Here is a 20,288-nt window from a genome sequence, read left to right as displayed (position 1 = left end):
TACAACAAGAGATTGAACAAAATTTTTGAAAGTGCAAATGTGAAGATTAATGAGAACATTTCAAAAGAAGTTGTTATTCAAGCAAGGTATGAATTAGTTGAAGGAAAAGAGAATATCAAAGATGAAGAGAAATTGAAAGAAACTCGGTTGCTCTAGAAACTATACCAAAAACCCCTAGGTATGTGCAAAAAAATCATCATGAGAACCAAATCATAGGAGATAAAAATAGAGGAGCCATTACAAGAAGCAAAGCTACTGAAGAACAAGTTCTTTTGTGCTTACCTTCTAAGATCAAACCTAAAATAGTTGAAGAAGCCTGCAAAGATTAGAACTAGGTGAAAGCTATGAAGGAAGAGCTGGATCAAATTAAGAAAAAAATACTTGGGAATTGGTACAGGTAGACCGACAAATAAGAATGTTATTGTAATGAAGTGCGTGAAACAAGTTGGATGAAGATGGTTAGGTTGTAAGAAATAAAGCAAGGTTGATATGAAAAGGTTGCACATAGGTTGAAAGAATTGATTCTGAAGAAACCTATGCTCCTATTGCTAAAATGGAGGCTATTAGGATGATTTTGGCTTTTGCATCATATAAGGGTTTCAAAGTCTATCAAATGGATGTAGAGTCAGTATTTCTGAATGGAGAATTAAAGGAAGAGGACTACATTGAATAACTGAAAGAATTCAAGTTATCAAATAATCCAGATGTTGTTTGCAAACTAAAGAGGGTGTTGTATGGATTGAAGCAAGCATCTAAAACTCGGTACGGAAGGTTAGATAAGTATATGTTGAATTAAGGATTTTAAAAAGGGTCTGTTGACAACAATCTCTACTTCAAAGTTGAATCAGGTAAGATCTTAATTGTTGTTGTTTATGTGGATGACATAATCTTTGGTGGCAATGATGATATGTCCAAGGAATTTGAAATGTCTATGATTGGTGAGTTGAATTTCTTCCTTGGATTGCAAGTAAATCAAAGCAATAAAGACATTTTCATTTCTTAGTCAAAATATGTTAGAGAACTATTGAAGAAGTTTGGATTGGTAAATTCCAAACCAGTGTGTACTCCCATGACTACTGGATGCAAGCTGACTAATGATGATAACTCTCCTAAGACAAATGCAAGCAAGTACAGATCAATGATTGGAGGATTTTTATATTTGACTGCTACAAGACCAAATATCATGTATGTTGTTTGTCTTGTAGCCATATTTCAACAAGAACCAAAAGAGTCACATATTGTTGCAGTAAAAATTATATTTAGATACTTGAAAGAAACAAAAGATTTTGGACTGTGATACCCCAAAGGATCAAGCTTTACTCTGAAGGCTTATACTAATGCAGATTGGGAAAGAAGTATTAATGACAAAAAAAGTACAAGTGGTGGAGCATTTTTCCTTGGCTCTCAATTAGTGGCATGGCTAAGTAAGAAACAAGATTTTGTGTCTTTATGAATTGTAGAAGCTGAGTGCATTGCAACTTCTTCATGTTGCACTTAGGTACTTTGGATAAAACAAACATTGAAGGATATTGGCATGTTGATTGATGAACTTATCTCAATCATGTGTGACAATACAAGTGCAATCAATATCTCTAAAAACTTGGTTTTGCAATCCAAAACTAAGCATATTTCTATTTGATATAATTTCATGAGAGAAAAAGTAGTGGATAATAAAGCAAAACTTGAATATGTTCCTACCAAAGAGCAAGTTACTGATATTTTCAAAAAGGCATTGTGTAAGGATACTTTTGAGTGTCTTCAACAATTGTTAGGGGTTATTCCCCTTCCTAGTTTGAACTAAGTGCATTTGATAGTACATTAGTTTAAAATATTTCATGCATGTAATTTATGTCTAGGCTAATGTTTGAGGCTTTCTCTTAGGGGGAGCAGAGTGGTTTCTGAGTTGTGTTTCTCTCTACCTTTGTCCTTGATGTCAAAAGAGGAGAAGTTTGGAAGTGTATATCTTTTCTTTCTAAGGGGGAGAAATATTTGAGAAGTATTTTGAACATGTTTTTGGAGAAATTGTTTGTCGTTGATGAATATTTCTTTCAATGACAAAGGAGGAGATTGTTAGAATTACTTGTCTATGTTGTCATTGATGTCAATCTGGTGAACTGAATTGATCTGCATTTATGTATGTTGTGTTGCAAACTATGGAAGATAGGCATGTATGTGTTAATCCTATGAGGATTCAGCTAATACTAAGAGGGGGGTGAATCTATATTAAGACCAATTGAAACTTTAACTCATAACAAACTTATCTCAGATTTGAAACCATTTAACAAATATCTCAACTTCTTTAATCAGATCTAATAACCTCTTTACCAGATTTTCTTAACACATTAATCAAATTATTTACCACAACTATCCATACTTTCACCACTAAAGCAATCATATAAAATCGATCATTTGCCAACTCATTAAACTTATCAATCAGATCAAAAAAATTCTCAAACAACTCCTTATCAATCAAATTAAATTTCTGATAAAACATCATAACCGGTGTCTCAACAATAATGCATGAAATGAAACATAAAAAAGAACATCACATGAAAAATATTCCACACATGAACACCATAAGTTTTTGACATGGAAACCCAAATAGGGGTAAACCACAGTGGAAGTTGGCACCCACAAATATTTGTACTCTTTTGAAGTATGCCCTGTTAGGAGCTTACAATATGCCCAGTCAGGAGCAGACCCTGTTAGGATTCACTCGGTTAGGGTATTTGCCTTGCAGCCCAGTTAGGAGCTTGATGATATGTTAGGATCAACCTTGTGAGAAGATTTAACACTCTTTTGAGAGCTGCCCTATTAGGGGACTTAAAAGTTTAAGGCCTGTTAGGACCTACCCGGTTAAGGGATTTAACCTGCTGCAACTATAAGGGAACAAAAGTGAAAGAATGATCCGTTACTTGCACTTCTCTACTTGTTTGATCAGATCCAGTTATACACAATACTCTGCAACTCTCAAGAAGATCTTACACTTCTCTTGGATGGCTTAACACATTCTCTAAGACCATCGACACAATAAACATCAATTGTGTCATCCTAAATAGCCATCTCAACTAGGTCGGCCACAAAACCTAATTACATCATGAATTTACAACTCAAATCATAAGAGATCATCATAGATCTCTATACAGATCATTACAAAAAATTACAATGCAATATCAACCGTCGGTTGATCATAACCCATCAAAGAAATCCAATCTATACCAAAGTCAAACCCTCAAAACACTCTACGAAGTGTTTTGCTGATTTTCGAGAAAATATTCCTTGAATCGTGCCAAAACAACTATTAAATCTTTCATGCGGGTTGTGTCGTGTTACCAGCTTCATGTAGACTTGTCGTTGATCACCGTTATAACAGAAATCATTACCGGTTTGATGATTTCTTCACCGGTCTTTAAACCCTACTAAAACCTTAGCAATATTTCATCAGAAACTTGAAACACGCCTTTCGGTAATCTCCACAAGTTCTGGTTCCATTCATATACTCCTTTCCATGATACAAGTTTACCATCTAAACCGCAAATCACCAATCATCGTTGATCAACCGATCCAATCAAAACAACTCTCCTTTACTGGTTAAAGTCCTATTTCACGGACTTTTGTTCACTGCCGGTAAACCCTGTCTTCCGGTAAACCAAATCACTTAGATGAAAAATCAAAACATCAGGAACATTATTTGACATCAGTTTCTAACAATGACAACACAAATAACTGATCATGTCATCTATTCATAGAATCTCAATCTCTTCATCACAAATAGACTTATATCCTTTACCGGTGTAGTCATCAGTCTTCAACTGTATCACCTCATTTGTATCAATTATGCCAAATGCCAACAATATCCCCATTTGGCATTAATGGCAGCACTAATCAGATATACAATTAGAGTAACACCATAATCTACAACTTTCTTGCCGATATTACATCATCTGTCGGTTCTCCTCCTTTTGTCATCTCCCCCTTAACCAATGCTTCACTCAATCTAATCTTCAACTTCTCACATGTCTTCCATATCTGATTTCTATTCATTTCTTATCCCGCTTTGAAAACAATGCCAAAGATGTAAATGCATCACTTGTCTTCAATTCTGTTGCAGCCTCTTCCATCATCTCTGCTATTCAAATTAGAAAAAATATAATAGAGCATTAAATAAAAAATTTACATTAGACTTTCTCCCCCAAAGGAGTAGCCTGCACCTTCATCAATCCTTAGTAAAAATTAAACATGAAATCCTCGAGATTGATGGAACTCCATCATTCTAGTTCTTCCGGTATAGAGGTCTAACCCCTAGTTTACCTCTAATAAACTCAAAGGTAGCCTTTGGTAAGGGCTTAGTAAAGATATCAGTGTAACGTCATAAATTGTACGCACTTGCTAAAGCAGTACAATTTAACACCTAGTTTAGCACCCGCCTTGGCGCAGTTGCATTCTGCATTGCATTTCCCCTTTAGCACTTAATTAATCGAATTAATTAGGTCTAAAGGTCCTATTTCATCATTCTCTACATCATAAAGTTGGGCCCTTTCACTAAAGCGCGCCCTTCGCATTTTATTCTTCCAATACATCACTTAATCAAAAACCCTAATTAGGCCCTATTCTGAGCTTGGGGGCTTAATTTTGGGGGTCAAAACATCTCGAAATCACCTGTAACTTCGGGATTCTCTCTAAAATCATCATATCTGACGGCCCTGAAAATTTGGTGAAAAGTTGTCGGGACCGTGGCGCCTGGAGTGCACATGGTCCCGGACATTTTTCTCGAAATTTTAGGAGCACGATCCAATCATAAAATAAAGCTTAACCCCAAGAAATTGGCGGGATATTCAATCTCTAGGTCAGCCAAAAAACGAAATTGCGACCTAGGGTTTCATACATAAGAGCTCTCTTTCTTCATTTGAAGGGATCCGAATTTTGTTTTCAGGAACTTCATATGCAGCGAAAGAGCAGATCTTTGAAGACTTCAACATCTTACAACATCCTTCTATCAAGCATCTATCAAATTCATTCATCCACTTAGGGCTTGGAAGACATTGAAGAACAATAGGAGATTACCGACTGAAGATTGGCTTGTACTCCTCCCTTGAGGGTTGGGTATGATTTCATGTTGTTTTCATGTCTTTACATAAGCTTCAATACATCATTTATTCATGCTTTAGATCACTTTGCATCTTGATTTAGAGCATTTACGTTATCATTTACAAGCAATTAGGGTTTACTTTCTAGGTTGCTCTAGTTTGCTTTCTTGCATTTTAGGACCTTGCACACACACTAGGTCTGCACACACAATACATTCTACAAAACAACTTGGCTATTCGTGGAGGTGGAAATGACCGAAGCGGGGGTTTGACTAAGGCAAAACCCTATATAGCCGCCCATACACCCTTTTTCAGATATCATTGCAGGTTTCGGGATTCAGACGACGCCGCGGGATACAGATCCGGAGAGAAAAGGTCAAGACAGCACTCTGTATCAAATTGCAGAGCAGAAGACTGGGACAGGGGCGCTGGGCGCCCTGGTCCTGCTAGGACAGGGGTGCTGGGTGCCCTGGTCCCTAGGACAGAGGCGCTAGGCGCCCTGGTCCTCCGGACAGACAGCTTGCAGACAGCTTTCCGACAGTGTTCCAGAGTGCAGAACAACAGTTTCCGATGCAGTTTTCAGGACAGTGGTGCCCGCGCCCCCGTCTCGAACATTTTCAGTCCGATTTTGACTCCGGGTACACATCTGCATTCTTATTTCATCCTTGTATTTACAGCTATTCATTTTTTAATCTCAATTCTGCAATCTTGTTATTAGTTCATACTTGCATTTTGGGATTAGGGTTTGAACTTGCATTACTTGATCTTACAATTTCAACAAGGGAATAGAAATCCTAATAGATATCCCGTGGCTCTCTCTTTCACAAAAAGAAGTAGCCAATTGTGCGATATCTCTAGGCTCTTTCATATTCCGTAATGTGTGTCAAAAGGTAGGATTAGGGCATGATTAACCTAGTCTTTCTTTTTCCCCCACACATTTTGGTGAACCCGACGTGAATCTATCATTGCTTCCTCTTGCATTGTATTTGTTAGATCTAGATCTAGATTTAGTGTGTTTTCATTTCATTTTCATTAAAAAGAAAAGAAAAAGAAAAAAGTCTGTTTCTTTGCATTTGGTGTTTAAGTTTTGTGTAATCTTTTTCAAAATGTCAGATTTTTATTTGCAAAATGTTCATGCTTTCGATGATTATTATGAGTATAGCCAAGATGAATTAGATGAAGCTTTAGATGAGTTTTTGAACCCTAAGGATGCCAAACCTTCATTTTACCAAAAACTCATAAACCTTGTTACTATGCCATTTAGGTGTGATGAGAAAGATAAGTTGAATGATTCCTCTCAAGGATACATTCCTATCCACTCTTCTACTAAATCTAGTAACATGGTTGTTTTCAACAATCCCCTCTATGAGGAGATGTCTCCTTTTGAATCAAAAGATAAACCTTTCAATAGATATGATCATGCTTTGTTGGATGATGCTCTTGATGACTTTGTGGCTTTATCGAAATCTTTAGACAAGAACAAAACTTCTAAATTAGTTAACATGATAAACTTGAGTGAGCATAAAAAGCCTCTCTTTGAAGTCCAAGGAGCTTATCCTTCTCCCACCTTTCAAGTTTCTAAGTCACCTCTCCTTACTGTCCAAGGAGGGTATGATCATGATTCCTTTCGTACTCCGAATAAACCAATCATCACTGTGCAAGGAAGAAAACCTATAAGTCCTTATAATTATGCCAAGCAAATAACTAGAGAGAGTTATCATGCGGTTGCCCATACTTATCATACCAGAAATAATAGGCAACCTAGTCCTCCTCCTGTTATCCCAGTTTCTCTTCCGAATCCTCAACCGATTCTTCCACAAGCTCCACGTATTTCACAAGTTCTTGGAAAGGAATACGATCTCATAGAACAACTTAAAGCTACCCCTGCTAAGATATCCCTTTGGGATTTGATTCAAACTTCTTCCGCTCATCATGGAATGTTACAAGATGCCTTGAAAGATTTGAATGTTCCTCCACCGAATACATCTAGTACTATGACATCTTTGGTTAACTCTGTGATGAATCCTAAAGCTCAAATTGTGTTTACCCAAGATGAGTTGCCTACTAGTGAAATCGAACATCAATATGATCCCTTGATGATTGTGGTTATCATGAAAGACACGGCTATAAGGCGAACACTAGTAGATAATGGCTCTGGTCTTAATGTGTGTAGCATTAATCTTTTGCATAAGATGAATGTGGACACATCCTTAATTGAACCGGACTCTCGTCCTATTCGAGGCTTTGATAATGTGGCTAAAACTTCATTAGGTACTATCACCTTACCCATCATAGTGGGGCCTGTTACTTTGCCTACACCTATCCATGTTATGTCGGGAAATCTAACGTACAACTTGCTACTGGGGAGACCTTGGATTCACAGTATGCAAGTTGTCCCTTCTACATTGCATAGACAAGTTAAATTTATTTATAACAATAAGACATATACCTTGATAGGTGATACTAATTTTCAAGCTTGTTTGCAAACATCCACTTCTAAGGGGGGTTCTTCTAAGCCGTCCTCATCTAGTGATGAATCTTTAAATAAGATACCTATCGGTGAATCCTCGCTCTCCGATGATCAAAATTCTTTGGATGAGTCTGGAGCTCTTGGAGAAGATTCTTCTCGACTTGAAACTACACATAAGAAGGATTTTGATCCTGGCAAGATCCTCGAAGATGACGATTGGGGATCCCTTGATTTTAATCCTACCTTTGTGGGTGAATATAAGGTTCCTTCTAGAGAAATTAAAGTTGAAAAGAAGGAAGAAGCTGAAAATCATAAAGTTGAAAAGAAAGAAGAAACTAAAAATCAATCAACCTTACCTGAATCTGAGTAATAATTTTGTGGCCGCCTCTCAAACTTCTTCTCCTCACATCTCTAGTTATGAAGAGTTTGATTCTTTGTCTTATGAAAAACCACCTTCTCTTCCTGAAATGGCTGATCGTTATGGTCGTGGTTTTCGCATTTTTGCTAAGCATGGGTATCATGGAAAAGGTTGTGGTGCTCATGAACAAGGGATAAGAGTTCCTCTAGAGACTAATTTTCACAATTATGCCTTTGGACTTGGCTATAATCCCTGCAGACGTACTAAAGCTTCTAAAAGACCATGCATTAGTGTTAATGCTATCTCTACATCTCTATCAATACAACACCCTGAGTATATTGATGGGGATCCTTCGGGTGATTGTGCTTTGGATCTCTTCCCTACTGACGATGCTTTAGCTGAGTTCTTGGGAGCCTATGACACTCTTCCTCATTATCATCACAATAGGGGACTCCCTTATTGTTTGAACACTGAAGCCTATTTTGGAAAAGAGATTGATAATGACGAGATTGTGAAAGAATTCCCTCAGTTAAAGGATACTCCTCAACAAAGTAATCTTCTCATAAGTGACACCACTGATGTTAAGATGGATCCTTGCAATAAAGAGAAAGTCATTAAAATTGGGAAATGTTTGGATGAAGAGGAACAGAAACAATATGAAGAACTATTGCATGAATTCCCTGAGATCTTTGCTTGGGCATATTCTGACATGCCTGGTATAGATCCTAAGATCGTTACTCATAATATTGTCTTAGTTCCTGATGCTAAGCCCGTGAAATAAAAGATTCGAAAAATGAATCCTAAGGTAGCTTTGCTTGTTAAGGCTGAGATTGAAAAATTATTGGAGGCTGGATTTATCCGCCCTATTGACTATTCCCCATGGATTTCAAATATTGTCGCTGTGGCTAAACCAGACAACAAAATAAGAATGTGTACTGACTTTCGGGATCTAAATAAGGCTTCTTTAAAAGATGATTTCCCTCTTCCAAACATTGACATGATAGTTGATTCTACGGCAGGACATGCCTTGTTATCCTTCATGGATGGTTTTTCAGGCTACAATCAAATTTTTATTAACCCTCAAGATCAATTCAAAACTACTTTCACCACTCCTTGGGGTACGTTTTGTTAGATAATGATGCCTTTTGGACTTAAAAACGCCAGTGCAACTTATCAACGAGCGATAACCCTTATCTTTCATGATTATATGCATAAGATTTTAGAGGATTATGTTGATGATATTTTGGCCAAATCCTTTCTTCGCATAGATCATGTTAAAATCCTTCGTCAAATCTTTGAAAGAATTCGTAAATATCACATGCGCTTGAATCCCCGCAAATGTGTTTTTGGTGTGGATAGTGGAAACTATTAGGGTTCATAGTTTCGCATCGTGGGATTGAGGTGGATACTAAGAAAATAGATGTTATTGTCAACATGCCACCTCCTAGAAATGTGTCTCAACTTAAAAGCTTACAAGGAAAGATTCAAGCTATTCGTAGGTTTGTGTCTTAGCTTGCGGATCGTACCTTTCCTTTTACTCAACTTCTTAAAAAGGATATCACCTTTCAATGGAATGAGGATTGTCAGCAAGCATTTGAAGATTTAAAAGTGTATTTGGCTAGTCCTCCTATTCTTCAACCTACCAAACCTTCTAAACCCTTCCTTCTGTATACAACTGCTTCCTCTCATGCTCTCGCAGCATTGTTGGCACAACATGATAAAGATGGTAAGGAATGTCCGGTTTATTACATAAGTCGTACCTTACTCGATTATGAGACCCGATATTCTGCGATAGAAAGACAATGCTTGGCTTTGGTATTTGCGACTCAGAAATTGAGACATTATCTTTTAAATTCTGAAGTCCATGTCATGGTAAAGTGTGATCCTTTGAAGCATCTTTTCTCTAAAACTGATTTATCAGGACGTCTAGCTAAGTGGGTTATGATGTTAACTGAATTTGACCTTAAATTTGTTTCACAAAGAGCAATTAAAGGACAAGCGTTGACCGATCACTTAGTTGAGGCCCCTTCACCTTTCTCCTTCCCTAACCCTGAGTCTTTTTCTGATGACTTCATTCTTTCTATAGAGAAAGATGAAACTTGGGAGTTATACTTTGATGGCTCTAAGTGTCGTACGGGATCGGGGGCAGGTGTTGTTCTGATTTCTCCTACAAAGAAACCCATTCCCTTATCCTATCGTCTAAATTTCCTATGTACCAATAACATTGCAGAGTATGAGGCTCTTATAGCGGGAATAAAAGCAGCCTTAGCTCTGAACATAAAACACATACATATCTATGGAGATTCGCAATTGATTATAAGACAAGTAACAGGAATATATCAAGCAAAACAAGACAAATTATCACAATATAAAGATCTTGCCATCTCTTTATTACAGAAATTTGATTCTTATACCATGGAACCTGTTCCTCGAAAAGATAATCGACATGCGGATGCAATGGCATGTGTGGCTTCTCTTGTATCTTTAGAGGACCCTGTGGTTGATCTTAAATTTGTTATTCACAACCTTATTTTTCCAGCTATTGTAGACGATTCTAGCTTGGTAACATGTTGTGATTTTATAGACTCAGATGAATGGTACTTGCATATCGTAAGATATTTGACCGATGGTACCTTTCCTGATTCCGCTAATAGGAACACTAGGGCTAGAATCTGCAAGCTGTCTGCTAGGTATATCATTCTTTCTAATGTCCTTTACCGAAGGGGTTATGATGGTCTTCTCCTTCGTTGTCTTAACAAGTCGGAAATCCCTGTTGCTCTTGAAGAGGCACATTCAGGTGCCTGTGGGGGGCATTTTGGGGGCAAATCCTTGGTTCATAGATTGCTTCGTATGGGATACTATTCGCAAACTATGCAGAAGGATTCTTTTTCATTTGTTAAAAAATGTCATCAATGTCAACAACACAATAATCTGATTCATGCTCCTTCCCAAGAACTCCGTTCTCAAGTAGCTTCTTGGCCTTTTTCCACATGGGGTTTGGATCTTATTGGTAAAATCTCTCCTCCTTCATCTCAAGGACACACCTTCATTATAACCGCAACAGATTACTTTACGAAATGGGTAGAAGCTATTCCCCTTCGCTCTACCACTGCTGAAGTGATTTGTCAATTTCTTCTAGAAAACATCATTTCTCGATTCGGGATACCTTCTACTATAATCTTAGATAATGGGACATCATTTAAGAACAAGGACGTGAAGAAATTCCTCGAGAAGTATCATATCAAACATCGATTTTCTACACCATACTATCCTCAGTCAAATGGTCAAGCCGAATGATCCAATAAGATAATTGAACAAATTCTTCGCAAAACCGTGAATAAGCATGGTAAGGATTGGAGTAACCAGCTAATCTATGCTCTTTGGGCCTACCGAACGAGTGTACGAATTGCTACGGGAACTACTCCTTATAATCTTGTTTATGGTGTTGACGCTATTATGCCCTTAGAGTTAGAGATTCCATCACTTAGGGTTTCTCTCAAAGGTATAGTAGATGATGACTCTTATAGAGAACAACGACTTCAATAGCTTGAGATGCTTGATGAACAGCGTATAAACGCTCTTGAGCATATTCAAGCGTATCACAAAACTCTACAACGAAGCTATAATGATAAGGTTATTCAACGTTCCTTCTCAGTAGGTGACTTAGTCCTCTATGAGAATCAGCACAATGTGAATGCCTTACCTGCAGAAAACGGAAAATTCAGTCCTAATTGGCTTGGACCATATATCGTTATTGAGGATTATGGATCAGGGGCTTACAAAATAGCGGATGTAGATGGTACGCCTCTTAAAGAACCTATCAATGCTATGCACTTGCGTAGATATTATGCTTAATTCTTCGTTCTTCATCTTTTCAATTCTTCAACATTGGATAATATGTTAGTGTCTCTTAATTAAAGCAAAATAGAATTAAATGTTATGTTGTTTAATCTATATTGCTTCGTTCCTGACAAGCGTGTCTTTTTACTTTATGGTTTGTCTTGAATTCATTTATGTAAATTGTGAAAGATTTACATTCCCATTATACTAGCATATTATACAGTGTCTTTATGTGTTAAGTAGAATCGTATCATGTTGTGTTTAAATTCAAAATTAAATCACATTAGTTATATGATTCTTGGAATTAATGCATATTTCTTCCTTATCATCAATGTTGTACTTGATTAAATATTTAATTAAGTCACACATGTATCAATTTAATCATGGAGCATTGAGAAATCAATCACATGGAAATTAAATTCTGAACATACATGTACATTTACCAAATGTATTAGATTTAATCAAAACAAAATATACATTGTTTTAAGCATTAAAGATAACACATTTGAGACAAAAGAGAAGCATGTATATATACATATATATATGTGTGGATCGTATACAAATATAGGTCACTATACATCTAAAAATGTGACCTCTCCTACATCATAAAATCATCTCCTATCCCTAGGGCTAGTGGCTGGAGAATGTCGACTGGACGCTCCCTCCTGATCTGGCCGTGAAGGTGGACCCATGGGTGTGTAGTGCGATCCAGATCGTGAGTGACTCCGAGAGGAACTCTTGCGATCCCTATCCATAAAGATTGCGCGATAGGTGGTAGCTTCGGTCTAAGCCACTGCTAGATCTCGCCGCGCCTGCTGGAGGTCTTCTGATAGGACTCTCTCTCTCTGCCGCGCCTGCTGGAGGTCCTCTGATAGGACTCTCTCTCTCTCCCTCCATATATCTACCTGTACTCGGAATGGGAAAAACAAATCCTCATGCCGACCCGCATTCCCCTGAGGCCTATAGGCAATCTGTGAGGAACTGGGGATCTGTGCTATCATGGAAATGTCTGTCATTGCCTGCTGAATTAAGGAATGCCACTCCTGCACATTAGCTGTGGTAGTAGAACAAATTTTTGTTAGTACCATTCTATATCATCAAAACATTAATCAAACAATATAAACCTACTATACCTGGATCTCCCTCGTGCCAGTAGGGATCATGATATGGTAGTATCTGTGCCTGGGAACTGCTAGGCTCCCCTCGCTCGAATAATCTATCCACGATGGGTGTAGGCTGGACGGTACTAGGGACAGGCCTCCGTATCGCCTCATGTTCCCCCTGTTGGGGAATAAGAGGTGGATCTAGTGCTATGGTATCGTCTCCTGAATGGTGGGGAGCTGCATCCGACTCCTCCTCATCATCTCTATCCTCCTCCTCATCGTCCTCCTCGTCATCCTCATCCTCGTCCTCATCTGCATCATCACCTGCATCTCCCTCGTCCTCCTCTCTATCTGTATCCTCCTCCTCCTCCTCCTCGGCACTAGGCTGATCGCCTGTAGGTGGATCAGGATCTCCCGCCTCCTCATGACCCTCTCCCTCCTCTGGCTCCTCTGACCTAGATCCCTAGTCCTCGTCTTGGTCTCCATGTCTCCATGGGCCTGGATAGCCTTTCGGATGATCTGGTGGAAAGATAGGACCTGGATATGATCTCATGAACCATGAGACATACCTCCGCTGTGCTCCAGGCTCTGCAGAATAATCAGTGATTACATCCTGATCAGATCCCTCTAAGTCTGTAGTCTCGATGTCATCTATCGTCGGTCTCGCTACTGCTCTAGGTCTAGGAAGGACCCGTGAGTGTCGAGTATAGATGGGCACGTCGGCTGGAACACACTGCTCTAGCCCAAACTGCCTCCGTACTCGGTCAAAGTAGAAAGGGACTATGATGTGTGCATATCGTCCCCGCAGTAGGCGGTTCCTCTGTAGGCATGCTAACTGTCTCTCCATCCCATCCCATCTGTGCATCCGTAGGTAAGGTCTCCACACTGTCACCTCGGCTGTCACTCTGTCAAAAATCACTCTCCAATATAACAAATCTCCAAATCTCCACTCCTTGGTAAGTGGATAAGCGAACACCCTAGGTCGCTTGCTCGCTGTACTTAGCGGAAAGCCGACGGGCCTGGTGCATGTGAAGTGCTCTAAAATCCACACTTGCAGAAGTGTGCATGTCATCAAACTAAATCCCTGTCCAAATACGTACTCCTCAAGGTCATGATAGAGATGTGCAAGCATGCTCCGACCCCAAGCATACACTCTCCTGTGTCTCTCCATCGCTCTGATACACCATGTGAGACCCCCATGCATGTGTGTCCCTCGCCCATTAGGGCAGATGGCTAGTGCTATGATGGCTATCATAAGGTGTCTCAGAAGGGGTACCTCCCCTGTAGGATGTAAGAGCCAGCTGACCATGATGCGACCTCTCGTCTCGCTCGGCATGACTCTCCCTATGAAATACACCTGCTCTCTCTGATGATCCTCCACTGACCGATCGGTCGTGTATGTAATAGTCGCTCCTCTGATAGGAAGATGAAGTATACGGTACACATCCTCGAGTGTGACTGTCAGCTCTCCTACTGGAAGGTGAAAAGTGCATGTGTCAGGATCCTATCGCTCCATCAATGCCATCAGCATCGCAGGATGGAACCGAATGGCCGGCATGAGGATCACATACCACAATCCCACAATCGATAGTGTGTCTCTCTCTGACTGAGTCAGCCGCGGAATCTGATCTCGCAAACTACGAAGAATATGTCCCGCTGTATGCTCTCTCATGTACGGAAGGCCCTGCAACACAAAAACATAACCGTAATCAGTACTCAATCATCAATCGCTAATGCAAACTGTCAAACATCGTGTGCTAGTCCTGAAACCCCTCGCCAAGCCCTGATTGGGGACCATAGTGTCCTGTCAGGGACCATGGCGCCCTGTCAGGGACCATGGTGCCCTGAGGGGACCATGGCGCCCTGTCAGGGACCATGGCGCCCTGAAGGACCATGGCGCCCTGGGGGGATCAGGGCGCCCCACAGGGACCATGGTGCCCTGGGTGGGCCCCGGGTCAGCCTTCAGGGCCCGCATATGATCACAGAAAAGTCAAACATGCGAAAAATCAAAAGTCAAACGTTCAGTCAACTCACCTCGTCCAGTGGCTCGTCGTCGACCACGACCTGGCGCAGGATCTCGATCCTCGTGGGACACTCCGGTCATCGTGAAGGCATGATGATGGCTATGTGGGCTCCACTGCACTGAATAGTATTCTGAAATCAACAAAGTGACGAATACAAGTGTCACTTTCGAAGTATATACTCTCGTTTGTTTATTCTTACCTTTTGAAACCCTAATTTTCCTCTACCATTCATTTTATCATAACTTGGGTTTGGGAGATGCGATTTTCGAGCCGTTTGTTGCGTTGGAACCGTATTTTCCTTCCCCTACTCTCGGGATGTTCCAAAAAGTGCTCTGATGAAGCCTATTTAGTGAACACCCCTCATCAATACTACCTTACACAATTTGTTGCAAGTAAACATGCTACCCTGTTTCACCTCCCTAATAAGCAAGTCGAAACAGGGGGGGCATATAGCTACTCATAGATTTCATCACTTTCCTTAGTAAGCATTAGGTGATTTTTGTGATCTAACGTGTGTTTTGTAGGGTGCGGTTCCTAACTATGTACTGCAGATGCCGCTGGGGGCTTCGTCCGACAACTTATGGATATATCCTTTTTCAAATAATGTTTACTTTCTGTACTTTAGCTTGCATATGCACGCAGTACTCATATGACCGCTAAAGTGGGGGCTAAATGTAACGTCATAAATTGTACGCACTTGCTAAAGCAGTACAATTTAACACCTAGTTTAGCACCCGCCTTGGCGCAGTTGCATTTTGCATTGCATTTCCCCTTTAGCACTTAATTAATCGAATTAATTAGGTCTAAAGGTCCTATTTCATCATTCTCTACATCATAAAGTTGGGCCCTTTCACTAAAGCGCGCCCTTCGCATTTTATTCTTCCAATACATCACTTAATCAAAAACCCTAATTAGGCCCTATTCTGAGCTTGGGGGCTTAATTTCGGGGGTCAAAATATCTCGAAATCACCTGTAACTTCGGGATTCTCTCTAAAATCATCATATCTGACGGCCCTGAAAATTTGGTGAAAAGTTGTCGGGACCGTGGCGCCCGGAGTGCACATGGTCCCAGACATTTTTCCCGAAATTTTAGGAGCACGATCCAATCATAAAATAAAGCTTAACCCCAAGAAATTGGCGGGATATTCAATCTCTAGGTCGGCCAAAAAACGAAATTGCGACCTAGGGTTTCATACATAAGAGCTCTCTTTCTTCATTTGAAGGGATCCGAATTTTGTTTTCAGGAACTTCATATGCAGCGAAAGAGCAGATCTTTGAAGACTTCAACATCTTACAACATCCTTCTATCAAGCATCTATCAAATTCATTCATCCACTTAGGGCTTGGAAGACATTGAAGAACAATAGGAGATTACCGACTGAAGATTGGCTTGTACTCCTCCCTTGAGGGTTGGGTATGATTTCATGTTGTTTTCATGTCTTTACATAAGCTTCAATACATCATTTATTCATGCTTTAGATCACTTTGCATCTTGATTTAGAGCATTTACGTTATCATTTACAAGCAATTAGGGTTTACTTTCTAGGTTGCTCTAGTTTGCTTTCTTGCATTTTAGGACCTTGCACACACACTAGGTCTGCACACACAATACATTCTACAAAACAACTTGGCTATTCGTGGAGGTGGAAATCACCAAAGCGGGGGTTTGACTAAGGCAAAACCCTATATAGCCACCCATACACCCTTTTTCAGATATCATTGCAGGTTTCGGGATTCAGACGACGCCGCGGGATACAGATCCGGAGAGAAAAGGTCGAGACAACACTCTGTATCAAATTGCAGAGCAGAAGACTAGGACAGGGGCACTGGGCGCCCTGGTCCTGCCAGGACAGGGGTGCTGGGCACCCTGGTCCCTGGGACAGAGGCGTTGGGCGCCCTGGTCCTCCGGACAGACAGCTTGCAGACAGCTTTCCGACAGTGTTCCAGAGTGCAGAACAGCAGTTTCCGGTGCAGTTTTTAGGACAGTGGCGCCCGCGCCCCCGTCCTGAACATTTTCAGTCCGATTTTGACTCCGGGTACACATCTGCATTCTTATTTCATCCTTGTATTTACAGCTGTTCATTGTTTAATCTCAATTCTGCAATCTTGTTATTAGTTCATACTTGCATTTTGGGATTAGGGTTTGAACTTGCATTACTTGATCTTACAATTTCAACAAGGGAATAGAAATCCTAATAGATATCCCATGGCTCTCTCTTTCACAAAAAGAAGTAGCCAATTGTGCGATATCTCTAGGCTCTTTCGTATTCCGTAATGTGTGTCAAAAGGTAGGATTAGGGCATGATTAACCTAGTCTCGCTTTTTCCCCCACACAATTAGCTAACTAATCTTTACTCTTCACATATTCCATATTCACCTCTTTTTCTTGAAGTCTTTCCCTTAGAAAGTGATACTTCAATTCAATGTGCTTGAGTCTGGAATGAAGTACATGATTCTTAGAAATGTTTATTGCACTTGTATTATCACAATAGATAGTCACCAGTTCTGACATATCTATCTTGAATCCTTCTAGTACATGTCTCATCCATATTGCTCGCGTGGAATTCATGGATGCAACTACATACTCAACTTCAGTTGTAGATTGAGAAACACAAGCTTGTTTCTTGCTCGTCCATGCCACTAATCTTCCTCCAAGTAGAAAATCTCCACCGGTTGTTCTTTTCTGATCATCCACATTACCTGCCCAATCAATATCAGTAAATACATCTAAAGTAAATTTTCCTTTATAGGGATACCATAAACCATAGTCTAATGTGCCTTTGAAATACCAAAAAATTCTCTTCACAGTGACCATGTGACTCTCTTTAGGCTCTTTTTGGAATCTAGTCACTAATCCAGCAACATGAACAATGTCTGGTCTACTATGAACAACATAGTGTAGCTTTCCAATCATAGATCTGTACTCTTTTTCACTAACAACAGGGAATCATCTTCCTTTGACAACTTGCAACCAGTCACCCTCGGTGTTCCTACCGGTTTGCAATCTTCCATGTTGAAAGTCTTCAATACTTCTTTGATATACTTGGTTTGACAAATAAAGATACCACCATCCATTTGTTGAACCTGTAAGCTAATAAAGAACTTTATTTCACTGATTAAAGACATTTCAAATTCCTTTTTTATTATATCAGCAAAGTCCATACACATCATCATTTCCACCAAAAATTATGTCATCAACAAATACTTTTGCTATCAACATCTTGTCAGCATCAGTCTTCAAATAAATGTTGCTATCCTCACTGGTATGTTGGAATCCAATTTTGATCAAATGTGCATGTAATCTCTCATACCATGCTCTCGGTGCCTGCTTTAGACCATATAGAGCTTTGTGCAATTTACACACCGTGTCTTTATCATCAGTCAAGGAAAATCCATCTGGTTGTTCAATGTATACATCTTCTTCTAGAATCCCATTTAGAAAGGCTGATTTGACATCCATTTGATAGACTTTGAATCTCTTGTATATGCAGCAAATTCCAGTAGCATCCTTACTCCTAATCTAGCAATAGGTGAAAATGTTTCACCATAATCCTCACCTTCCTCTTGAGCATACCCTTTGCAGACTAACCTTGCCTTGTTTCTTACAATTCTTCATTCTTCATCCAATTTATTCCTGAAGACCCATTTTGTTCCAATCACATTCTTATCCTCCGGTATAGGAACAAGTGACCATGTCCGATTCTTCTCAATTTGATCTAATTCTTCATTCATTGCATTCACTCAATCATCATCCTTTAGTGCTTCATTAACTGTCTTAGGTTCTATTGTAGATATCAAACATGAGTTCTCTTTGATCTTTCTTCTGGTTTGCACACCTGTATTCTTATCACCAATTATCTGCTCTTATGAATGATTCAATCTAACATATTTAGGTATTGCCTATGTCGGTTCTACATCTTCTTCATCAGGTTGTTCATTTTCTTCCTCACTGTCATCGCTTACCAGTTTAGCACCTAGTTCTGCATTTTCCAGTTCTTCATTATTCTTTGCTTCTGGTTCAATGATCACAAACTTTTCCTCATTATCATCGTTTTTAGGTTATGATCTACTTGTACCTCCAAACTTATTAGATAGATCATTAACCATCATAGTAGCACTTTCAATAATTTTCTTAGTTCTCTTATTGTAACATTTATATGTTTTACTCTTAGAAGAGTAACCAAGAAAAATTTCCTCATCAGATTTTGCATCAAATTTCTTAGTGTAGCTATCTCTCTTAATAAAACATTGACTTCCAAAGATTTTAAAATAACTAACACAAGGAGTTTTTCCATACCATAACTCATAGGGTGTCTTATTGTTACCTCTCTTTACCAATACTCAGTTTAGAGTGTATACAACAGTACTGATCGCTTCTCTCCAAAACATTTTGGATACATTGCCCTATAATAGCATGGTTCTTGTAGTTTCAACTATTGTTTTGTTCATCTTTTGTACTATGCCATTTTGTTTTGGTGTCCTTGGAGCAGACATTTGTCTCTTTACACCCTGTTCATCACAATACTTAACAAATTCACTAGTGAATTCACCTCTTCGGTCTAATCTTAAACACTTCAAGTTCTTACCAATTTCCTTCTCAACCAGAGCTTTAAATGATTTAAATCTATTAAATGCTTACGATTTCTCTCTCAAAAATGCCACCCACATCATTTTAGAGTAGTCATCATTGAAGATCATGAAATACCTATCACCATAACAACTCTTTGTTCTCATAGGGTCACAGAGCTCAGTATGTACCAAATTATCATAAATACCATTCTTGCTCTTGAAAGAAATAGAGGTCATCTTACCGATTTGACAATCTTTGCATATCACACTATCCGGTTTGACAAGTTGGGGTAATCCTCTTACAACACTTAACTTGCTTATCTTAACCAAATTATCAAAATTAACATGACAACATCTTTTATGCCATAACCAATTGTCTTTCATTCTTGCAACCAGACAATTATTAATATTACTATTTAAATGGAATAAGTTACCTCTAGTTTTCTTTCTGGTAGCAATCAGTTCACCATTTCCTCTAAAAATTATGCAGATTCCACTCTTAAACTCAAGAAAACAACCTTTATCATTGAGCTGACCAACACTTAAAAGATTATGCTTAAGACCATCAACCCAAAATACATCATCAACATTACTCTTCCCATTTAGAGATATTGAACCTTTACCTTTCACCATGCACGGATAGTTATTTCCAAATCTAAAAACACCTCCATCAAATTCATTAAGGGTTATGAACTTACTTTTGTCTCTGGTCATGTGGTGTGAGCAACCACTGTCTATAATCCATCATCACTATTCTCTATATGAGATACTAGTGCCTTTTCATTTGACAGTTCCTCCTTCACGACTACAAACACAATTTCTTTATTGTCATCTTCT

This window comes from Cryptomeria japonica, chromosome 6 (genome assembly GCF_030272615.1).
Source record: "Cryptomeria japonica chromosome 6, Sugi_1.0, whole genome shotgun sequence".
Classification (NCBI taxonomy): Eukaryota; Viridiplantae; Streptophyta; class Pinopsida; order Cupressales; family Cupressaceae; genus Cryptomeria; species Cryptomeria japonica.
Note: the sequence above shows the minus strand (reverse complement) of the source record.